Source organism: Phyllopteryx taeniolatus, chromosome 16 (assembly GCF_024500385.1).
Source record: "Phyllopteryx taeniolatus isolate TA_2022b chromosome 16, UOR_Ptae_1.2, whole genome shotgun sequence".
NCBI classification, from domain to species: Eukaryota; Metazoa; Chordata; class Actinopteri; order Syngnathiformes; family Syngnathidae; genus Phyllopteryx; species Phyllopteryx taeniolatus.
The window spans coordinates 2,800,558-2,824,902 of record NC_084517.1 but is presented as its reverse complement, the minus strand read 5'-3'; the positions used below and the strand labels follow the sequence as shown (position 1 = coordinate 2,824,902).

The 24,345-nt window shown below is 43.6% G+C and overlaps 1 protein-coding gene across 1 annotated transcript in view; it reads right to left on the bottom strand.

Moving 5' to 3' along the window:
- rbfox1 (RNA binding fox-1 homolog 1) overlaps positions 1-24,345 on the bottom strand; it is a 372,506-nt gene that overhangs the window by 263,026 nt on the left and 85,135 nt on the right. The window contains exon 2 of the mRNA XM_061749589.1: positions 17,457-17,506. The gene's annotated coding sequence lies outside the window, so the exon portion shown is untranslated. The remainder of the gene's footprint in view (positions 1-17,456; positions 17,507-24,345) is intronic.

The following is a 24,345-nucleotide window of genomic DNA, read 5'->3' as shown; positions in this document are numbered from 1 at the left end:
AAACAGTAGACAAACCCTTCATGTAAGCAAAATTATGCAAGTTAAAAAACATAGGCAGGTTCCCCACAACCCTCAACAGGATGAGTGGTACAGAAAATAGATGGATGGATGGCAGGAAAAGAAGGGTAGTCTGAAACTACATATTAATAAAAGAAATCTAAAAATGAAAATGTTTCACTCTGCTTTTTCTAACATGCAGATACAACAAAATGTCATTTGGGTAAATATTCTTCAGGCGAGGGTGAAAGGTGGGGTATTGGTCTGGACTGATCGTCAATATGACGACAATGATGACCTTATCTGATCTCATTTTTCAAAAATATTTTTTACATCTGTTGTGTTGCCAATTACAGCTTCACAATATACTGTTTAGTAACATTACACAATGCTGGTTAAGCAGAAGTTCAAATCAAAGCAGGCAAATAGAGCTAGCATCTTTCTGCACCCCACTACAACCACAGCCAACAATCAATACTTGACTTCAGCAATTTACAAATGAGAAAATCAATGAATGGTAAAATGTTGCCATCTCAATGTCTTCCGCTACACACCACCTGCGGCAACAAAGCAAAGATATTCAGATAACAACAGTGTTTGTGCAGACTCCGGTGTTGCTAAATCTCACTTTCAAAAGACAATCTGCTGCTGGATGAAGACCCTATCATTTTGTAGTATGAGTATACATTTTACTGTTGTTTGAGGTGCCTAAATAAATAAATGAAATCAAATTTAATTTCACACACAACATGGTGCTGCTGATGTAGTGGCTTGGAAACCATTACATCTGAGTGGTTAGGCAAGTGTCATAAACTACATTATACAATAGACGCTCCTTTTTTAAAAGGTGACCTGGATAACATACTCTATATCACCTCTTGATTCTCACCTCCGGTTACTTTTCCCACACTAGTTCCTGGCTTGACAGTTAAGACTGGAACTCTAAAAAATACTGGGCATGAACCTTAGAGTTCACCCTTTCAGCTTCATAAATATTATGCAGTGCCTCCCTGCACAGAATAACACAGTCATGGCTTGAAACGTGTATTTAATGTAGGATTTGTTAGGATTAACATTGTTTATGGTGTAATTTTTGTCCCAACTGCTCATATGGGGGACACCTCATCACATAGGTCAGCTCTGTGAGAACATAAAATAGGAATCACCCAAATGTGTTTTGCGTTTTTTATTTGGATGCTGTGTGTATGTTTTTGTTTGTTGTGAGACGTCACCACTGAAGGGCGCTGGGGTAGTAACAAGAAGGAAAGTGATGATGGCCATGGAACTGCAACTAGAATTTATAGAGGGATACTGTAGCATATAGACAAAAGTGTTACACACCTCTCTGCTCAGTACACTGAAAAAGAAGTCCTTAGCTCGATTATGTACATCGGTTGCAAATGATTAAAAGGTGGTAACCTGGTGTAATTGTCCCCTCTTCTCCTAAAAAATAATCCAATACAGTAATATATGTTAGTTTACCACATTTGAATCATGTGCAACCAATTTAGATTTTTGAATTGAGTAGATACAAGAGACCTTTTTTTCATTGTACATACAATTTGACATTGATTCATAAAAGAAGAAGGGCATGTACACCATCCAAAGTCTGTCCATCCATTTTTCATACTGCTGATTTTTTTCTGTGCATTCACAGGTAGCTTGCGCCAATCCCAGCTAACTTGGGCAAAAGGCAGTCGTCAGTTTATTACTGACCGTATATAGTGACAATACACAACATTATCAGTGACTTTACCTCAGTCAGTTGTTTTTAATCTTTCGCTACAAGTAAACTGCATGGGAAAGTGACCATTCCAATGTTTTACTCTAAAGTGGGGCGAGAGGTTTTTTTTGAGTACTTTGGGTTTTTCCTAAAATTCCAAAAACATGCATGTTAGGTTTACTAAAGACTAAATTGTCCATAGGTGTGAATGAGAGCGACAAAGGTTGTATGTCGATATGTTCCCTATTATCAGCTGGAAACCAGTCCAGGATATATATTTGTGTCGTAGAACAGATTTTCTTTCCACACTAGGGCAGCAATTTTTCCTCCTTCTTTCCCTACTTTTAAGTTACATAGGCACTTGCATCAGTAGTAGCACCTGAACACCCAAGGCTCAATCATTAGCATACCGAGTCATACAGTACAAAGACACCAACTCTTGGTTCCAGTCTTTACCAAATCAGTTGGTCCAGAATGACGGTCAAACACAGAAGCCATTTTTTCCTCTGCTATCCTCCATTGTTGTTTGCCATTGTTACAGAAACATTGCCTCCAGTCATTCAAGCTCCATCCAAATCCTCGGGTTACTCATCAGTCTGCCCAGTCTCTTTATGCTCTTCTGTCTTCAGCCCACACACCAGCCTTGGATGGATATTTGAATTTGTACACACAGCTTCCTGACATAGAAGAAAAACTAAATTGATCAAGAAAACTTTGAGAGCAGTTTGACTGTGCCAGTGTGAATTAACTGTGTTATCAAGCTCCATCCATTCTCTCCAATCCAGCCAGCCATTGTCCATAAATAAAAGATGTAGAAGGATACGCGTACACTTAGGCTTTATTGTTGTTGTTATTTAACTTATTATTAACAATCCTTTGAATGTTCCATCCATCCATCCATTTTCTACCGCTTATCCGAGGTCGGGTCGCGGGGGCAATAGCTTTGGCAGAGATACCCAGACTTCCCTCTCCCCAGCCACTTCATCCAGCTCCTCCAGGGGGGTCCAGAGGCGTTCCCAGGCCGGCCGAAAGACATAGTCTCTCCAGCGTGTCCTGGGTCTTCCCCGGGGTCTCCTCACGGTGGGAAGTGCCCGGAACACCTCACCGAATCAGATGCCCCAGCCACCTCATCTGGCTCCTCTCGATGCGGAGGAGCAGCAGCTCTACTCTGAGATCTTCCCGGATGACCGAGCTTCTCGCCCTATCTCTAACGGAGAGAAACGACCCACAGCTCGTGATCATAGGTGAGGGTAGGAACATAGATCGACCGGTAAATTGAGAGCTTCGCCTTTCGGCATAGCTCCTTCTTTACCACAACGGATCGATACAAAGTCCGCATTACTGCAGATGCTGCACCGATCCACCTGTCAATCTCCCGTTCCATTCTTCCCTCACTTGTGAAAAAGACCCCAAGATACTTGAACTCCTCCACTTGGGGAAGGATCTCATCCCCGACCTGGAGAGGGCACGCCGCCCTTTTCCAACTGAGGACCATGGTCTCAGATTTGGAGGTGCTGATTCTCATCCCAGCTGCTTCACACTCGGCTGCGAACTGCTCCAGTGAAAGTTGGAGATCATGGCTTGATGAAGCCAACAGAACCACATCATCTGCAAAAAGCAGAGTTGCAATACTGAGACCACAAAACCGGACCTCTTCTACGCCTCGGCTGCACCTAGAAATTCTGTCCATAAAAGTTATGAACAGATCCTGTGACAAAGGGCAGCCTTGGCGGAGTCCAACCCTCACCGGAAACGAGTCCGACTTACTGCCAGATAAGCGGACCAAACTCTGACACCGGTCGTACAGCCCGTATCAGGGAGTTCCGTACCTCATACTCCCAAAGCACCCCCCACAGGACTCCCCGAGGGACATGGTTGAGCGCCTTCTCCAAGTCCACAAAACACATGTAGACTGGTTGGGAGAACTCCCATGCACCCTCGAGGACCCTGCCCATGGTGTAGAGCTGGTCCACTGTTCCACGCCCAGGACGAAAACCAAACTGCTCCTCCTGAATCTGAGATTCGACTTCCCGAGGGACCCTCCTCTCCAGCATCCCTGAATAGACCTTACCAGGGAGGCAGAGGAGTGTGATCACCCAATAGTTGGAAGACACCATCCGGTCCCCCTTCTTAAAAAGGGGGACCACCACACCAGTCTGCCAATCCAGAGGCGAGCAAAGTTCTGTCGGAAGTGGGAGTTGAAACTCCTTCTGACAGGGGATTCTGCCAGACGTTCCTAGCAGACCCTCACAATACATTTGGGCCTACCACGTCGGACCGGCATCTTCCCCCACCATCGGAGCCAACTCACCACCACGTGGTGATCAGTTGACAGCTCCGCCCCTCTCTTCACCAGAGTGTCCAAGACATGCGGCCGCAAGTCCGATGACACGACCACAAAGTCGATCATCAAACTGCGACCTAGGGTGTCCTGGTGCCAGGTGCACGTGTGGACACCCTTATGCTTGAACATGGTGTTCGTTATGGACAATCCATGATGAGCACAGAAGTCTAATAACAGAACACCGCTCAGGTTCTGATCGGGGGTCTCACTGTCATTGCCGACGTGAGTATTGAAGTCCCGCAGCAGAACGATGGAGTCCCCAGCGGGAGCGCTCTCCAGCACCCCCCTCTAAGGACTCCCCCCAGTTTGCCAATCCAGAGGCATTGTCCCCGATGTCCACGCGATGCTGCAGAGGCGTGTCAACCAGGACAGCCCCACAACATCCAGAGCCTTTACGAAATCCAGGCGAATCTCATCCACCCTCGGGGCCTTGCCACGAGGAGCTATTTAACCACCTCGGTGACCTCAACCCCAGAGATAGGAGAGCCCCCCTCAGAGAACCCAATCTCTGCTTCCTCATGGGAAGGCGTGTCGGTGGAATTTAGGAGGTCTTCAAAGTATTCCCCCCACCGAATCACAACGTCCCGAGTCAAGGTCAGCAGCGCCCTATCCCCACTATACACAATGTTGCTGGTGCACTGCTTCCCCCTCCTAAAACGCGGGATGGTGGACCAGAATTCCCTCGAAGCCGTCCGGAAGTCTTTCTCCATGGCCTCACCGAACTCCTCCCATGCCCGAGTTTTTACTTCAGCGACCACCAAAGCTGCATTCCACTTGGCCAGCCGGTACCCATCAGCTGCCCCAGGAGTTCCACAGGCCAAAAAGGCCCAATAGGACTCCTTCTTCAGCTTGACGACATCCCTCACCGTTGGTGTCCACCAACAGGTTCAGGGATTGCCGCCACGACAGACACCGACCATCTTACGGCCACAGCTCCGGTCAGCCGGCTCAGCAATGGAGGCGCGGAACATGGTCCGCTCGGACTCAATGTCCCCCGCCTTCCCCGGAACATGAGCAAAGTTCTGTCGGAAGTGGGAGTTGAAACTCCTTCTGACAGGGGATTCTGCCAGACGTTCCTAGCAGACCCTCACAATACATTTGGGCCTACCACGTCGGACCGGCATCTTCCCCCACCATCGGAGCCAACTCACCACCACGTGGTGATCAGTTGACAGCTCCGCCCCTCTCTTCACCAGAGTGTCCAAGACATGCGGCCGCAAGTCCGATGACACGACCACAAAGTCGATCATCAAACTGCGACCTAGGGTGTCCCGGTGCCAGGTGCACGTGTGGACACCCTTATGCTTGAACATGGTGTTCGTTATGGACAATCCATGATGAGCACAGAAGTCTAATAACAGAACACCGCTCAGGTTCTGATCGGGGGTCTCACTGTCATTGCCGACGTGAGTATTGAAGTCCCGCAGCAGAACGATGGAGTCCCCAGCGGGAGCGCTCTCCAGCACCCCCTCTAAGGACTCCAAAAAGGGTGGGTACTCTGAACTGCTTTTTGGTGTATCGGCACAAACAACAGTCAGGACCCATCCCCCCCACCCGAAGGCAGAGGGAGGCTACCCTCTCGTCCACCGTGGTGAACCCCAACGTACAGGCGCCGAGTCGGGGTGCAATAAGTATACTCACACCTGCTCGGTGCCTCTCACCATGGGCAACTCCAGAGTGGAAGAGAGTCCAACCCCTCTCAAGAGGACTGGTACCAGAGCCCAAGCAGTGTGTGGAGGCGAGTCCGACTATATGTAGTCGGAACTTCTCAAACTCACACACCACCTTGGGCTCCTTCCCTACCAGAGAGGTGACATTCCACGTCCCTAGAGCCAGCTTCTGTAGCCGGGGATCGGATCGCCGAGGTCCCTGCCTTCGGCCACCGCCCAGCTCGCACTGCACCCGACCCCCTATGGCCCATCCCACAGGTGGTGAGCCCATGTGAAGGGGGACCCACGTTACCCTTTCGGCCCCATGGGTGAAGGCCCGGCCACCAGGTGCTCGCCTTCGAGCCCCACCTCCAGGCCTCCCTTCCAGAGGGGACCCCGGTGACCCGCGTCCAGGCAAGGGAAACCTCGATCCACTTATATTATTCATCATAGGAGTCTTTTAGCCGTGCTTTGTCTGGTCCCTCACATAGGACCTGTTTGCCATGGGTGACCCTACTAGGGGCGTGAAGCCACAGACAACTTAGCTACTCGGATCATTGGGACACACAAACACCTCCACCACGATAAGGTGACGGCTTCCAGGAATGTTCAGAGAGCTAAAGGCCCATGAGATGTCATGTTTAACAAGAGTTTAGCAGATCTCACAAGATACTGTACGTGGAGGTCTCACATGATGTCATTTGTGCAATTTTAAAGGCATTGTTTTACTGGAGAGAAAGAAATTGGTCGAATTATATGACTTTGTGGCCCTCAACTGTTGAAGTAAAGTAAAATAAAGGAAAGATAATAACCACTGTGTCACTGTCACCTTTGTCATGAATGTAATCTCCAAAAGAATGAAGTCTCTAGAAGAGATGCCTATTGTGGGTACGTTAATATGCAGATATTAATCTTAGTTAAATTGACATTGCACACTGTAAAACTTTTTACTATAAAAATTACATTTACTGGTAGCCTGTAAAATACTGTAAATGAATCCCCTGTAAAATATTGTATTTTCTAAGATGACTAATTACAGCAACATACTGGAAAAAATATATATTTTACAGGATCACTGCTGCCAGTAAAATACTGTAATTTTTAGTGATCTAGTACAACCCCAATTCCAATGAAGTTGGAACGTTGTTAAACATAAAAAATGTTTAACCTATATTTAATTGAATACACTACAAATACAAGATATTTAATGTTCAAACTGATAAACTTTTTTGTTTTTAGCAAATAATCATTAACTTAGAATTTAATGGCTGCAACACATTCCAAAAAAGCTGAGACAGGGTCATGTTTACCACTGTGTTACATCACTTTTTCTTTTGACAACATTCAATAAATGTTTGGGAACTAATTGTTGAAGCTTTGTAGGTGGAATTCTTTCCCATTCTTGCTTGATATACAGCATCAGCTGTTCAACAGTCCGGGGTCTCCGTTGTGGTATTTGATGATGGTGGTGGTAATTATCATTGTAATAATAATAATATGTGATATAAAATATATAATTATTACCCCGCAATAGTAATAACAATGGTAATAAAAATACATTTTACTGGCTAAAAATGCAGTCATTTATTACTGCAAAAAAAAATACAATGTAATACGTTGTAGAAAAACAAAGTAAAACAACAACAAAAATCAGTCTTTCAGGTGACAATCTATTAACACAGTATACACATTGACTGGCAATGATGTTAACAGTGGGCTGTTGTAGGCCTGAGGGACTGTCTGACATTTATTTGTCTAAATATGTCTAGCAGTTCGAAGGGCAACATTAGAAATATGCTGAATAAGGCCAGTGAACGTGATTAATCACACATCATATTCACATTGAATTTCTGGACGGCCATCGCAAAGAGTTGAGTGGACAGTGGGTCTGTTATGTACTGTACTCACTCTCTCGGGACAACAACCGCCCGGTGTTAACCTCATGATGGCCAGTCAACGTGTAACAGAGACAATGATGTTTTGCGGCGTGAAAAAAAGTTCTGAGCCTTCCACCGCCATGCCAAGACTGTTCGTAAACCAAAAATAGTATGTAATCTGAGATATTTTTTCTTTAAAAAAAATCGTTCGTAAACCGAGGTTCCACTGTAATTGTTTGTGTGGCATTAGTTGCTGATTCTCATCCTGACCACTTCAAACTCCCAAAAATCAACAAAAACTCCTCTCAGATAGCACCAAACATGTCGCTCTCGCTGCGGACCAAACCTTTTCACAGGCGTTCAACAGGCGTTCGGTTGTTAAGCCCCGAAATGGATATACTGTAACACAAAATGTCATTTCCACCCAACATTAGGCAGAAAGAAATGTGACTTACATCAGTTCCACACACCAAACTGGCAAGTTATATTCAGGTGGCAGACGCCCAATTGAAGTTGTCCAACTTGCTGGCTGGCAGGAAAAATGCTCTTTGTGGGGAAGAAAACAATGGCGGCTATCGGTATATTTTTCCCTCTCTTTTCTGTCCTCCTTCCCATGATGCAACACGGTTTCCAGTAAAAATTCTGGATTACAGTAGTGCTGTATTTTGTTTTGCTTTTACTCCCATGGTGCATTTTACCCTAATGTATGTCAGTATGTCATAATAAAAATACCGTATAATGCTGGATCTATTTTACAGCAAATGCTTCCAATTTTACAGCAAACGCTTACAGTGTACCAACAGACACACAAAACATTCTAAAGGGTGCAGACATTTTCTACAGCCATTGTGGATACTAGGAATGTCTTTTTGACCCTCTTTATAATCTCATTTTAGACAGACAAACTTGAGCCTTCTTAACTAGCACACTTAAAGGAGAATAGATTTACGATGCGAAAAACAGGTAAGGAAGGAGTAAATTAAATAGTAAAGGAATCAGGGCCAAAGTACAGAGGAAAGAGTGAGAGAAATAGACAGGGAGGAGGGGTTTATTTAAAGAAAAACGATTTCCCTGCAGTATAATTTGCTGATACAGATGATACAGTGATGAAGAGAGAATAAGACACAGGCACGCACGCACACACACACACACACACACACACACACACTTACATAAAGAGGGAGAACTCCCCAATGGCCAGACTAAGAGTAAAAATAAGGAAGAAAAACTAATTAACTGAGGATGTCCGTGGTGGGCTACTCTCTCTCTCTCTCTCTCTCTCTCTCTCTCTCTCTCCCCCCCCCCACACACACACACACACTATACAATTCTGCAAATTGGGAGTGTTCTGCCCCCTGTTGTTCAATCACACATGTAGTCATTCACGCTTAGCAAAAGTGTTGCGATCAAACAGGAATTGTAATGACGCAGTTGGCTGATTATCAGTATTGTAAAATAACAACATAATTACTATGATGGATGGCACGTGCGAGTGTGTGTGTTTGTGTGTGTGTGTCCTTATGTGTGTGTTGTGAGATGTGCAGACTGAATGCAGTGTCATGCCTGCATTCCGTCAAATTAGTAACACTCGCCGCCAGCATAACCTCCACAATCTGTTGCGGTATTATTTACTGTCATTCACTCCAAAACCTGTTTCATGGAACACGGAAATAATAATGTGTTGCTTGGATAACAAGAATAATATATGACATGCACAGATCTCATTCATTCTGTCTATATTTGTGCTAAACCTGTCAAAAGGCATGTTAAAGTAGATAGACATTTTCAACTCTTACAATATCTTCATGATATTCATTATTACTTTTTTAATATATTTCGCTCATATTTCATAAACATTTTTGTCATTATCGCTAGTTTTTTCACAGAATTTCACAGCCTCATGCCGTGAGACGTGGTGCTCATTTTGAACACCCACTTAAGGTAGAAATATGGATCCCTGGATACAATAAGATTCATGCTCTTGCATATAATGTGTATCCATCCATGCATCCATTGTCTTCCGCTTATCCAGGTCGCAGGGGCAGCAGCTTAAGCAGGGAAGCCCAGACCTCTTTCTCCCCAGCCACTTCGTCCAGCTTTTCCAAGGGAAGCCCCAGGCATTGCCAAGCCAGCCGGGAGACATAGTCACTCCAGCGTGTTTTGGGTCATCTCGAGGGCCTCCTCCCGGTGGCGTCCAGGAGGCATCGTAAACAGATGCCCGAGCCACCTCATCTGGCTCCTCTCAATGCGGTGGAGCAGTGTCTCGACTCTGAGCCCCTCCCGGATGACTGAGCCTCTCACCCTATCTCTACGGGAAACTCCACCCTTTTCCGACTGTCTGCCTCAGATTTGCAGTTGCTGATTCTCATCTTGACCACTTCACACTTGGCTGCGAACCACTCCAGTGAGAGTTGAAGATCATGGCTTGATGAAGCCAAAAGAACCACACCATTTGCAAAAAGCAGAGACATAATACTGAGGTCAGCAAACCGGACCCCTTCAACGCATTGGCTGCACCTAGAAATTTGGTCCATTAAAGGTTATGAACAAAATCAGTGAGAAAGGGCAGCCTTGGCGGAGTCCAACCCTCACTGGAAAGGAATCCGTCTTACTGCCGGCAATGTGGACCAAACTCTGATACTGGTTGTACAGGGACCGAACAGTCCGGTACCCCATGCTCCCGGAGCACCCTCCATAGGACTGCCAGAGGAAAACAGTCAAACGCCTTCTCCAAGTCCACAAAGCACATGTAGAAAAGTTGGGGCAAACTCCCATGCACTCTCCAGAATCCTGTCAAGGGTGAAGAGTTGGTCAACTGTTCCATGACCAGGACAAAAACTACACTGCTCCTCCTGAATCTAAGATTCAATGTCCAGATGGACCTCCTCTCCAGAACGCCTGAATAGACCTTACCAGGGAGGCTGAGGAGTGTGATCCCCCGATAGTTGGAACACACGCCCCAGTCCATCTTCTGTCCCCGATGTCCATGCGATATTGCAGAGGCGTGTTAACCAGGACAGTCTCACAAAATCCAGAGCTTTTAGCAATTTCAAGTGGATCTCATCCACCCCCGGGGCTCTGCCAGCAATGAGCTTTTTAACCACCTTGGTGACTTCAACCCCTGACATAGGAGAGCCCGCCTCTGAGTCCCAAGACCTCCTCATAGGAAGGCGTGTTGATGGAATTGAGGGTTTTTGGCACACCTACTCACAAAATCCTGAGTTTAGGTCAGCAGCACCCCATCCCCACTATATATAGTGTTGAAGGTGCAATGCTTCCCCCTCTTGAGACGCTCGATGGTGAACCAGAATTTCTTGAAGCCACCTGGAAGTCATTCTCCATGGCTTCACCGAACTCCTTCTACGCCTTCTAATAGTTTTTGCCTCAGCGACCACCACACGTGTAGGACTCCTCCTTCAGCTTGACACCATCCCTGCAACCTTAGTGAGGATAAGCGGTTCAGAGAATGGATGCATGGATAATAATAATAGGAATTAGTTCATTGATGGACAGTGATAAAGTGGTTAGTAATCTGCCCCACAGTTCTGAGATTCGGATTTTAAATCTCGGGTCTGGCCTTCCTGTGTGGAGTTTGTATGTTATCCCGATGCTTTCTCCAAGTTCTGCGGCTTACTCTGACATACAAAAATATGCATGCTCGTTTAATTCAAAACTGTAAATTGTCCGTAGGTGTGAATGTGAGAATGATTGGTTGCTTCTCTATATGTGCCCTGCTATTGGCTAGCAACCAGTCAAGGATGTATCCCGCCTCGCCAAGTTAGCTGGGATAAGCTCCAGCACACCCGTGACCCTAATCAGGATAAGCAGTATAGAAAATGGATGGATAGTTTATTCATACATTAGAGGAGAATTGAATAAGTACGTAAAACATATATTTAAAAAATAACCAGAGCATATACAGTATAAACACAATATACACATATTTTGAGAAATGGGTGGAATTGTTTTATGAACAAGCAGATCAGTGCAGTATAAAGAGCAAAGGTTAAGGGCCACCTTGTTTTCATTATTAGTTTTGTAGTCCTAGTTCGGCACCCACTATTTATTTATGTGGCATTAACCAACTCATTGCTGGAATTTTATTTTTGTTTGCTTATTTATCCAGATGAACCATTTCACAAATTTAGTTGCATCAGGAGTTTGTCTGAGCTCATACTTGCTGTTGGAGCCTGAAGTGTAACTTTTCATGTTGCTCATTCAATGTTATTCTTCAAAAGCAAGCTGAGGAGTCTGGGAAAAATGTGTCTACTGTATTCAAGAGGAAAGATCAGATCTACAGAGTACTGGATCGCAGCGGCTATGTGAATTTGGTTAGAAAGTCTGTGGGCCGCAATTACAACCTCTGAAGTTCGACAATATCCGCAGGCATAATCACTCAGCGCAAGACCTTTTATCCTGCAAACCCCTGGAGGCCTGCCAATGAAGTGGGCCATTCTAACAAACGGTTCCCCATTTGAAGTTATAGATAATGTTAATGTACTGGCAGATTAGCTTTTCTACTACTTTGCCATACTTGACAGTGTTGCAAATGTGCCACAATTGTCAACTAATCAGGAGTCAGACAGCAGGGCAAATACATACATACAAGAGATCACCTGCATATTACACTCTTCTGTGCTCTTATTTTCCCAAGAGTTTTATGTGACTATGTGGAAAATACAAGGACTACAAAAGCGTCCTTTAAAATGAGAGCCTCTGTCTGCATGCCATGCTGTCGTGTTAAATTTAATGATTCTTGCCCCATCTAGTGTTAACTGTCTGTTAGGACATGTGGTTTACAGCCTGAGTGAACCTGCCTGAATATAACTCGCATCATTCCTTCTTTTCCTTTTCATTTGGCAATCAGAAATAAAAATAAAAATTAAAGACTTTTAATTGCTAATTGTTTTTAATATAATAAACAATGCTGATAAGTGTTTTTTTATGATTATTTTTAAATTTTACAAAAAAAAAGGAACAAATGCCTTATTTTTCATATTTTAATTTTAGGGGAGAATCAAAACCACAAAATAAAAAGGACTGAGTTTGGTATAAATATTGAGTTGGTCGGGTTTACATTTCCCAGAAGTTTAGTGATGAGCATTAGTAGAATAACATTACACTGGCATCGTGTGGAATCCTCGTCACTTAAATAAATATAAACACAATAAACAATAAACTTTATTAACTCCTCTGTTTTCTTTCTTCTTTCAGCAATTGTGTGACGACACATGAGGAACTGTGTGTAAAGTACAGGTCTCGGTTGGGTGGCGTGGCCCTATAACTGTCAGTATGGTGCAGAAGGAAAAGGTTCCCAAACTAGTTGTGACTACAGCATAAGCGCATCACATATGGAAAAGACACCCTAGGATTAAGGTTATACTTAAAGTACGTACTTTTCTATTGCCCCTTTTCCATTGTACCGGTTCTTCCCCCGATCAGCCTGGTTCCGCCCTGTCTGGTCGCTTTTGCATTACAATTTTTCGAGGCCTGGCGGCACTGTTTTCTCAGAACCTCTTCCAACCTGGTTCTAAAATGTAGGATGAGGAGGGCCGTGACGTCACTGTCATCTGATTGGTCGGCGTTTCTTTAAGGTCACTTGTCACTTTCACAAGCATGAGGTCTAAAAGCTGCCGCTCACCGAGCGACGCCGCCGAACCCTAATGAACTGTCGCGCAGTGTGCGTGGTTTGGTGACTGTTTTCAGTAGTGGCTGATCAGTCTGCCACTGGTTTTGCCGCGATTCAAAATTTTAATCGCCGTCGTAAGGTTGCAGGTTACAGCCTATCAAAACCCAGATAAGCTTTCCCTCACGGGGAACACATATTTCCGAGTTTAGCGAGCCGCACCGCCTCAAGCCATACAAATAGTAAATAAAGCATCAAATATTGTTTTACATCAATACTTAACTATAGTCATAATGTATAGTGTGCCTGTGTATGAAAAAGCGAAGGTGGTGACCAGAATGTACGCAAATGTACGTAGACATACTGTTCAAATGAATGGAGCCAGCGTACAGTATGAGGGGCCATTAGGGACATTATTCAGGATTAGCTCTCACACATAGTATTCAAATGCTCTCCCACACACAAACTACTGAAAGGCTCTCATAAATACTTGCCAAACACACTCATGAACACTTGTCAAATGCTCATATAAACACTAGTCAAACACTCTCATACACAATACTGAAAGTCTTGCTCTCATAAAAACTCACCAAATGCGCTCATGCGACCATGTCACTGGTGATATAAATTTCCCTTGTTACTAAATTGAAAACTTCTCAAGTGGACGTTCAGATTTGTGAAAGTAAGCTTGCGTTTTCCTGCTGTATCTCCAGTGTAAGTGCATCCACTGTTTTGTTTTTTTTGTTTGTTTGGTTTTGTTTTTTTGGTTGTTTTTTTTTTAGTCCATGTTTATTCTGACAAAGCTTTTCAAGTTTTCCTGCTGTTATAACCAACATGCAGGTTCCGTGAAGGCATGAGCTCGTCGGTAGCCATTTCCATTAGCAACATGTAGCAACAAAATCGCTTGGACGTAAACGTTTGCTTTGGGGCAAAACATTTGCTTGGTCTGGCGACCCATCAACACGACGGCGCTGCCCGATGGTGCCACTTCTAGGAGACACTCAGTAAGTGAACTACAATTCCCAAAGGACTGTCCGACTTTCCTTCTGTATCCATTCTATAGATACGTATTTATCCGAAATAAATACATTTAAAATCAATGCCGAAAGCTCAGGTATGAAATTAACAACCAACATGAAAACAAAGGATATATATTTCACTATAATTATAGCTAGTTTAAATCCTTACTTTTATTTAATTTTGTTTACGAAAATGTTTTATCAATTTTAGTTGTACTTATTTCATTCGATTTCGTTCTACTATAATAACCTTGGCCTATACAGGCTCGCTGTTCCGTGCGCCCACTTGTGCAACCGCTCATGTGCAAGGGGAGCGTCAGAAACTCTACACTAGACTTTTCATGGCGTTTTTAAATTATAGTAACTTGCTGACAGCATGAAATCAATGTATTGATTCATCATGGTGCCGATGAGTTACACAAGGTAAACTGGAGCTCTTTTGGCTTGCAGAAGAAGTAGGCCAGGTAACACTTACCTTACCATACAGCCGAACTGACCGGGATGTCACTCTATTGCATATAACCAAAAGTCATGAGTTCATGAAAAAAAGTGCAACATACATGTAACGCGAGAGTTAAATAAGACACACGTTCAACGAACTACGGGTACAATAAACACACATGATCAATGTTATGTTATTCTTTATTGTTCATCAACATTCAGAATTAGAGTCTTTCTTATGGCAACAGTTCAACAATTTCTGGCACAATGCATGCTGGGAGCACATGGTTTCACAGTTCTGCTGCATGCAAAATTCACAAAATCTATGTGACGTCAACCAAAAGCCCATGATACAGTGTAAACTGTAATTAATTACTGTAAAAATCACTTAAAAGTATTTCACTGTGGTAAATAACTGTAGAATTTACAGGAATGTCTAACAGTGTAAGCGATGGTCCGGCTCAGTCGGGTTCGACCACGTCGCGCAGTGTGCGGCAGGCTTAAAAGCAGAAGTTGAAATACAACGAGTGATGGAAGGCGCGATAAGAAACGAGCGTGTCACCTTCTTCTTGATCCCGCCCAGACCCCTCCCACTTTTGACTGGTGCCTGTTGTAATGGAAACGCAACAGAGACCAGGCCAGGCCAAGCAAGGCCGGGGGCACAGTGGGGCCAGGCCTTTCTGGAATTTGGAATGGGAAAGAGACTTATGAGACAAGACTTTGGAACCATCTTGTGGCATCCTAGGGCGTTTCAGGAAGAGCGCAAAATGGCAGATAGGTTCCATGGGGGGAAAAAGTGGATAGGTGAGGGAATACTGTATTGTGCAGTTTTAATGATGTGGTATCTTCCTGAATGGTGCAGGTCCGGTACCACAGTTTGTCAAGATGCTCTTCACTGTAGAAGTTGATGAGAGAATTTAGAGGGTACAGTGTTCACTCGCTATATCGCAGTTCACCTATTGCAGATTGAGTTTTTTTATTTATGGATTTTTTTTTTCCATATTTTTTTTTCGGCACGGTGGGCGACTGGTTAGCACATCTGCCTCACAGTTCTGGGGGCCGGGGCTCAAATCCCGGCCCCGCCTGTGTGGAGTTTGCATGTTCTCCCTGTGCCTGAGTGGGTTTTCTCCGGGCACTCCGGTTTCCTCCCACATCCCAAAAACATGTGTGGTAGGTTGATTGAAGACTCTAAATTGCCCGTAGGTGTGTATGTGAGTGTGGATGCTTGTATATTCATATCGCGCTTAATTCATCATCATATCGAGGGATTTTGACTGTATTACTACTGACTATTTTAAAACAATAAAACTGAAAAAAAAGGAAAAAATAAAAACCATTACAAGGAATAAAATGTAAAGAGTGTACAGTACTACTGTGCTTTATGTTTAAGAGTACACTAAGTTTTTATAAGAATATGGTAGAGGTTAGGAGTGTGGGGAAGATTAATGAGTTTGGGGAGGTTCATACAGCTTTAATATAGTAAATGTATAAATTGGAAAACTATGGAGTCGCTACTTCGTGGACTTCACCTATTGTGGAACCTATTACCATGGTAAATGAGGGATTACTGTATTCTAAATTTTCTCATCTTTCTTAAAAAGCGCAGTCGCTGCGTAGATTACCTAGTGACATGCTGCATGTTATGGGTCGAGGTTCGATCCTCACACTGTTGTGGGTGCAGGCGAGTTCGACCATCTTCACCCTTTCCACCTGCATCCTCTTTGATGAGAGGCTGAGCATGCGTGTCTCTCCACATCAGTGGATCAATAATCATTGTTTTAACCTCAGCATTTAAGGAAAGATTATTTAATGGCACCCGGGTACCAGTTGATCTACCTTTTCCTCATCAGTAATCAGCCCGATGACCGCTGTTTTTAGTCAGTTTTGGGAGGAGACGGAGTCGTAGGTGAAGAAGGAGTACAGGAGTGGACTGAGCACATAACCATGGGGGGTTCCTATGCTCGCTGTCTTTTTTATCTGATGTCTGTGTAACAACTATGACAGTCCAGTTGCAGAGGACAGCAAAGAACTGCTCGGGATTGGGATTAAATGTTCAATGGTAATCTATCACCATAAATGTCCTTGTGTTGTATGTGTTTTAAGAGCTTTATAGATGGCTGCAATAACGGCAGTGTTAGTGGAACGATTCTGATATGGAAATTGCATCCGTACAATGTGACTGGGATGGCTTTTTTTATGTGAGACATGACAATCTCCTTGAAACACTTCCTGACACACCTTTGCCAATGTTGCAGTGAGTGGAGTGCTCAGTGCTTCTTAAACCGTCTCTTGTACCAATACATGCAAATTAGCCAGTTATTCACATACATACTCCACAGTGTGCTCAACTTTCAGACACACAAACAAAATTAAGCATTAAAACAGATATGCCACGTTGGCTATTGTGGGTAAATTAGTCATATGGCTTTAGATTAGATTTAGATGAGTTGTAGGCAGCAAGTGTGAGATGCCATCAGGGAGTAAATATGCTTGAGTCCCCACAACAAGTTGCGTTATGCCCTACTCCGTCCTGTCAAGTTTAGTTGTGTGCACCATGTTTTACTATGGCCGGCTAGCTTTCTCATCCACACCTTGTCTGCCATGGCAAATCTTTTTTTGACAGTTTAAAAATCACTATGATCATCCACACCAAACACGGACTGTTATGTATGCCCATTCAGTCCCCCCGCCTTGTCACAATAAACCTCACAAATGTTGCTTTGTTGAATGTGCTGGACAACAAACAACAATATGGTTGAGTCCAGCATAATGGTACTTACAGAGTCGCTGTCGTCTGAATCTCTGCAGCTGTGTCTTTCTGTGGTTTAAACTGGAGAAAACAGACACAAACACAATACAATTATACAACCTATACATTTAACATGCAGTACCTGCTAATTTTATTTAGTATTGGGTAAAGGTGAGATAACACACATTTTTTGACTCATCCCCATGATCACACCCCCATGTTGTGATGTAGGAGCACCAAGCCAAGGTTGCTGTTAGTCAAAGACATCACCATCGTCTCAATCATTTTAGGTACGTTGAGTGTGGTCTTGCGAGCATTAAAATTTGTTTCAAATTCTACAGATTGCCGGCTCCCACAACCTAACTGGGCAAAATTTCCAAACTACTTTTCTCATGGAGGCAGGCCATCTTTTCAGCTTTTAGAGGAAATCCCTGGATGAAATCAAAACTGAAACCTTGCAGCGTGGAGTACTCTCCAATGCAATTTGGGTGATTCTTTGACATTGTTGAAATCAACTGACTTGTTGCAGATGCTGCAACCAACCACAGCACACATTCGCAGAGAAAGGTGAACAGCATTGGCGTGTTGCGCCCTGGCCTGATAAACCTCATTGAAGTGGAAGGATTGCAAATCCATCAGCCATTGCAATGCTTGGCCTTCTGGTTACCTGAATGACTTCCACCCCTGCAGCGTGGTCTTTTCTGATGGCGAAGGGCATGCCACAAAGGTAGTAACTGAAATGGTGTTCAGCCAAAACATCTGCATTTCCACCTGTTCTCACAGTAGCACCACTGACTCTTATTGAAGGTGTGGCTGATGTAGGTCACCACCCGTTCACGTTCCTACCCCACTGATGCCCCTATGCTGCAATTGCAAGCATCCATGTCCAGTACAATAGCCAAGACTTGGTCTGGGAGAGGGGGGGCGAAAACAGGAGCATTCATGAGGATCCTCTTGATGTTGGAAAACACCTACTGATAGTCCACCTAAAGTACTGGTTCTTCTGGATGAGGTGGAACAAGGGTGCACCAATGCTAAATGCCTTCACAAACCTCCAGTAGTACGAAGCTAGTCCCAAGAGACTCTTGAGCTGCTTGTGCTCTCTTAGGCCAGTCTTTGATGCCGCTGAGCTTCTCCTTCAGTCGATGCCCCCAACAACCAGGAACTCCACCTCTCGCCGCATAAAGTGGCACTTCTTTGGGTGCAGGTTCAGTTTAGCCACTGCAATCCTCCCCAGCATATGCTTCAGGGAATCCAGTGCGGTCTAGAAGGACCTGGAGATGAGGACTTCGCCTAAGTACACCAAGCACTCCTTCCTGGGGGATATTTGGAGTGTCCATCAGTCTCTCAATTGTCCCATGAACTGCAATAGTCCAAAACCTGTGACCCTGCACTAGCAGGGCCCTTGAGTGGTCTTGATCTTGTGTCTTGACTCAGTGGTGAGGGGGAACTCCCCGCGTCCACTGCACAGGTCGAGTGTCGGATGCTGTGATGTTGGAGCACCACAAGGTTCTGTGTCTATTTTTTTGTTCACTTTATACCCCTTTGGATTGCCAATACAACTGTAGATCTTGCAATCTGGAGAATTTCTCAGATGACTCTGCGGTGTTGGAGTGTATTAGGGATGGACAGAAGGGAGTGCAGAGCGCTTGTGGACAAGTTTGTGGACTGGTGCAGCCGGAATCATCTGGTCCCCAACACTAGTAAAACTAAGGAGTTAGTTGTGTCATGGTCTGTGTTTTGGTTTGGCTTGTGTTTGGGTTTGTTTCATGTTTTTCATGTCTTGTGTACTCATTTAGTTATTGTATCCACCTGTTCTCGTCAACCTTCTACCTTGTGTCGACCAATCAGCTCCCTCCAGCCACGCGTGTCTTGTCTAGGTGTTCCTCATTGTCTCGTCAATTTGTTTGTATTTAGTTCCCTGGTTTCTTTCAGTTCTTCGGTTCATTGTCGTATGTCCTATGTCAGCAGTTGTCATAGACCATGTTTCCTTATCCTGTCATGTGTCTTTGTTAGTTTTTATTTAGATGGTTGGACTTTTGTTGATTTAGTGTAACCTCCTTGATCCTTGTTTGTTTTTTTTGGAAATTAAAAAATTTTTTTTACATTCCTGCACTCCTGCCTTGCCTCTCTGCCTCCCTGCACTTGGGTCCTCCACGTTTTGCCCCTACATTTTGCCTCGCCTTCCTTGCCCTCAAAACCCCCCACCGTGACAAGTTGTGCAGGTTAAGAGGAACAGGACCACCACTCAGCCTATCACCATCAAGGGGAAAGAGATAGTAATAGTGCAGCAGTACTTGAACAAAGGAATGGAATGGAGCACCAACATGGATGTTGTTTACAAGAAGGGAATGAGCAGGATATATTTCCTGAAGAACCTCAGATCCTTTAATATGTGCAGTACGATGTTGGAGAGGTTCTACCAGTTTGGGGTAGCAAGTGCCATCTACTTTGCTGTTGTCTGCTGCTCTTCATCAAGGCATGCTGAAAAATCAGATTGAACATTTTCAGTGAGGTCCTTTTCAAATTCAACCTGTGTAACATGGACCTAGCATCTGGGCAGTATACTGCGCCGATCATGATCCGAGGAAAAACTTTTCACACTCCAACAGTCGGCATAGCTTGCAGTGCACGTTTGAATGTGCTAAGTATGTTAGCTATTGTCCATTTTCCACCTAACCGAGGTGTCAGCTGTTTTCCTCATCAGGAATTCACAACGAGGAACAGTTGTATATACACCAATTAAAGCACATCAGTGCCAGCTAATACAACTAGAACGGTTACATTATCTAGGAATTCATCTTTGGCCTTTGGGTCTCGTGTCAGTTTAGTATCCAGTTTTGCAGAGAATGGCGATGTTTGAATCAGTAAAGATCACTGAGCAAGCTACTTTCCAGCTAGGATAACCATTTACATCCTCTCCACAACACTTTTCAGCAGCAAAGGAGCTCTTTCTCAAACAGACTTATTCAGTTCAGACCTTCTTTCATACCGTTCTGTATTAAATAATGTATATATTTTTCATGTTTAAAATCAGTATTATTCAATGTTCAATATCGTGCATACATACAATAAATATTAACAATTTGTTTGCATGCTACATACATATTGGGTGGATTTAGTTAAACAACATGTTCCATCCATCCTTTTTCTGAGCAGCTTATCCGCACTAGGGTCACGGGAGTGCTGGAGCCTATCCCAGCTATCAACGTGCAGGAGGCGGGGTACATCCTGAACTGGTTGCCAGCCAATCGCAGGGCACATTTAAACAAACAACCATCCGCACTCACATTCACATTCACAACTACAGGCAATTTAGAGTCTTCAATCAACCTACCACGCATGTTTTTGGGAGGAAACCGGAGTACCCAGAGAAAACCCACACTGGTACGGGGAGAACATGCAAACTCCACACAGGCTGGGCCGGGGATTGAACCCTGGTTCTCAGAACTGTGAGGCAGACGCTCTAACCCGTCGTACACCGTGCCGCTCAACAACATGTTATTATATATATTTGCTATTCTTGCAAAACTTTTCTTTTGCACTAGTTGAATGGCTACTGATGTAGAAAATTTGACTATATTTATACTTATTTGCCAAGGCCCAACATGCAGCACCTTAACTCTGCCCCCTTTTCTTCCTGCTTATATTATTATTATTATTATTAATCAGTTTATTTGAAAGGGGAAAATGCAATTTTTTTTAAGTTTAAATATTCATTGGGTGAATGCTGCTTTTGTATTGTCTTTTTCTCTTTTTTGTTTGTTGGTTGCTCATATTTTTTGCTGGTGTCATTTTGAACATTGGTGCTGTGGCAACATAATTTTCCTCACGGGATGAATAAAATATGGTAAAAAATGCTAAATGGACTGCACTTACATAGCGCTTTATCTACACCAGACATGTCAAGCTCCCCGCCAGCGGGCCACTTCCGGCCCACATAAAGCTTTTTCGTCTAGCCCGCGGGATCAATTTGAAGTCAGCGTGACAAGGACCTGCCCACGGGCATCAGCCAAACGTTCACGTAATTCCATGAGCAGCGTCTATACAGTGCTCAGTGTTGGGGGTGTGGGGATACGACAGTCAGCCAATCAGGTGAGACTTTTATGCCATCGTCGTATTCATTAACGTTATCTATGTTACGGTCGTGTTTATTTGATGTTTTGAAAAAATTTTAATGTTCCTTGTGGTTGTTACAGCACAAATCTGACTGCAAAAAGTGTTTTTGGAATCAGAAATCACACTTTTACAGTTGAAAGTGATGCAGTAAAAGAAAATCCAAAGCGAAATATGAAAAGCAGGAGATATGGCAGCAACATTTTATAGTTCTCAAATGAGAAGGAAATCCAACTTTACAAAACAGTTAAATGCAAAATATATGGGGTCCTCTGTTTACGATGGAGTTTAGTTCCTACAGCAGAAACGTAACCCGAAATAGTACATAAATCAGAATACGCCATAACCTGTCAAGCAGTAATAAAGTCAAGACAGAAAATAATGCAATGAAAAACAGTTCTGAGGACCGGGGTTCAAATCCCGGTCCCGCCTGTGTGGAGTTTGCATGTTCCCCCCGTGCCCGCGTGGGTTTTCTCCGGGTACTCTGGTTTCCTCCCACATCCCAAAAACATGCAGGTTGATTGAAGACTCTAAATTGCCCTTAGGTGTTTATGTGAGTGCGAATGGTTGTTCGTTTATGTGTGCCCTGCGATTGGCTGACGACCAGTTCAGGGTGTACCCCACCTCACGCCCGAAGACAGCTGGGATAGGCTCCAGCGCGTACCCCTAGTGAGGATAAGCGGCTCAGAAAATGGATGGATGGAGATATATATGTATATATAATATATATATATATATATATATATATATATATATATATAATATATAATATATATATATATATATTATATATATTATATCTATATATTATATATATAATATATATATATCTATATATTATATCTATATATTATATCTATATATATATATATATATATATATATATATATATATATATATATATCATCAGCCATTATTTATCCACTGCAGGATGAAGGCCTCTTCTTCACATTTCCAACTACTATGATATATATATATATATATATATATATATATATATATATATATATATAAAATACTGCCCCCCCTAGTTACCGGCGGACTGCTGAAACAGCTCTTTTTCTTTCTGCCTGGGGAACGCCAAGACAGCACACTGGCCTTGATTGGACGAACCTCTGTAATCAACAACATTTATCAAACTTCGAGACCCTTAATTTACTCATTTATCACACTGTTTGGGCTGCCTGATTAGAATTATAAACTCTCATCCTTCTCACCACTGGCTCTGAATGAGGACTCTAATTGAATAAGTAGAAGTGCTACCTTGACTGATGGCTGTTCTCTCTCACATGAATTGCTCAAACAGCTTTGCTATCTTGGTTGATAGAAAAGGCAACAGCAACACTCTTGATACATTTGTTTATTACCACCGCCGAGGAGATTTTGTATATGGTTGCATTCATCCGTAATGTCTAGACTCTAGACGTGACATCAATACTTTAGACTCTAGAGTATTCTAAAGAGGATTTTGTCGAGGACAACAGGGAGTTGAGTGTGCATGAGTGTCGGGTTTCTGTATCAAGTGCCTTTGCCACTAGTATTTATTTTTTTTAGTACACAATGTAAAGTAGTTCCCATTTTACAAGGTCATATAAAGAGTTAGACATTGTTTCAGAATCATCAGTTTCTGAGTTATGTAAACACGTGCACACACGGAAACGCACACACACACACACAATTTAATTGAGCACATTTACACAGGTAGCTCGTTTGAGAGTCTCTCCCTCCCAAAAGACAACTTTAATTAAAAACCTAGGGTCCAAAACAATCCCTTGCCTGATCCTGGTCCATTGTAAAATTATAATCAATTATACACTCCCCGGCGGCACGGTTGCCGACTGGTTAGATCATCTGCCTCACAGTTCTGAGGTCCAGGGTTCAATCCCCGCCCCACCTGCGTGGAGTTTGCATGTTCTCCCCGTGCATGCGTGGGTTTTCTCCGGGCACTCCGGTTTCCTCCCACATCCCAAAAACAAGCATGGTAGGTTAATTGACAACTCTAAATTGCCTGTAGGTGTGAATGTGAGTTCAAATGGTTGTTTGTTCATATGTGCCCTGCGATTGGCTGGGAACCAGTTAAGGGTGTAACCCGCCTCCTGCCCGATGATAACTGGGATAGGCTCCAGCATGCCCGCGACCCTATTGAGGAGAAGCGGCTCAGAAAATGGATGGATGGATATACACTCCCCTCCAAGGGTATAGGATCAGTCAGACAATTTCATAAATATTTTCTGTGGAATGACTACACTTGGGTTTGACATTATGAATTCAAAATGAGACAAGAGATCGACAATTCAGCTTGATAAGACTTAGAAGAGAGCACCTTTTGTTTGAACCACTCCTTTTTTTATGAGAGAAAAACTTTTGCAACGTGACTGACAGGTGTGTCCAATTACATTACATGATTGCAACAAACAGCAAAACAACTTCCGGTTTCGCTCTTACTTTGAAACTCAAAATTGTATCACTTCTGGTGGTGGAGTGTAACTTGACGACTGCCAAACGGCAGCGAAGCAGGTTCACTATGAATGTCACGTATGGGCAAATCACGTAAATTAGACTCCTCAAACAATAACATTCTAACATTCTGCATACAATAAATATTTAATGTACTTAAATTATAAGTATATTTCCTTAAACAACAAATGACTTTGTGGCCAAATCTAAAATTTCACTCCTGCAGATAGTAGATAAAACAGCCGACACGCAGCACGAAGCGGAGGAGACTTGAGGAAGCATGCGCAATTGCGCAGATTTGATTTGCGGGGACAGAGCGTTTATTTCAGTGAGCGGTGCCCCCTCTT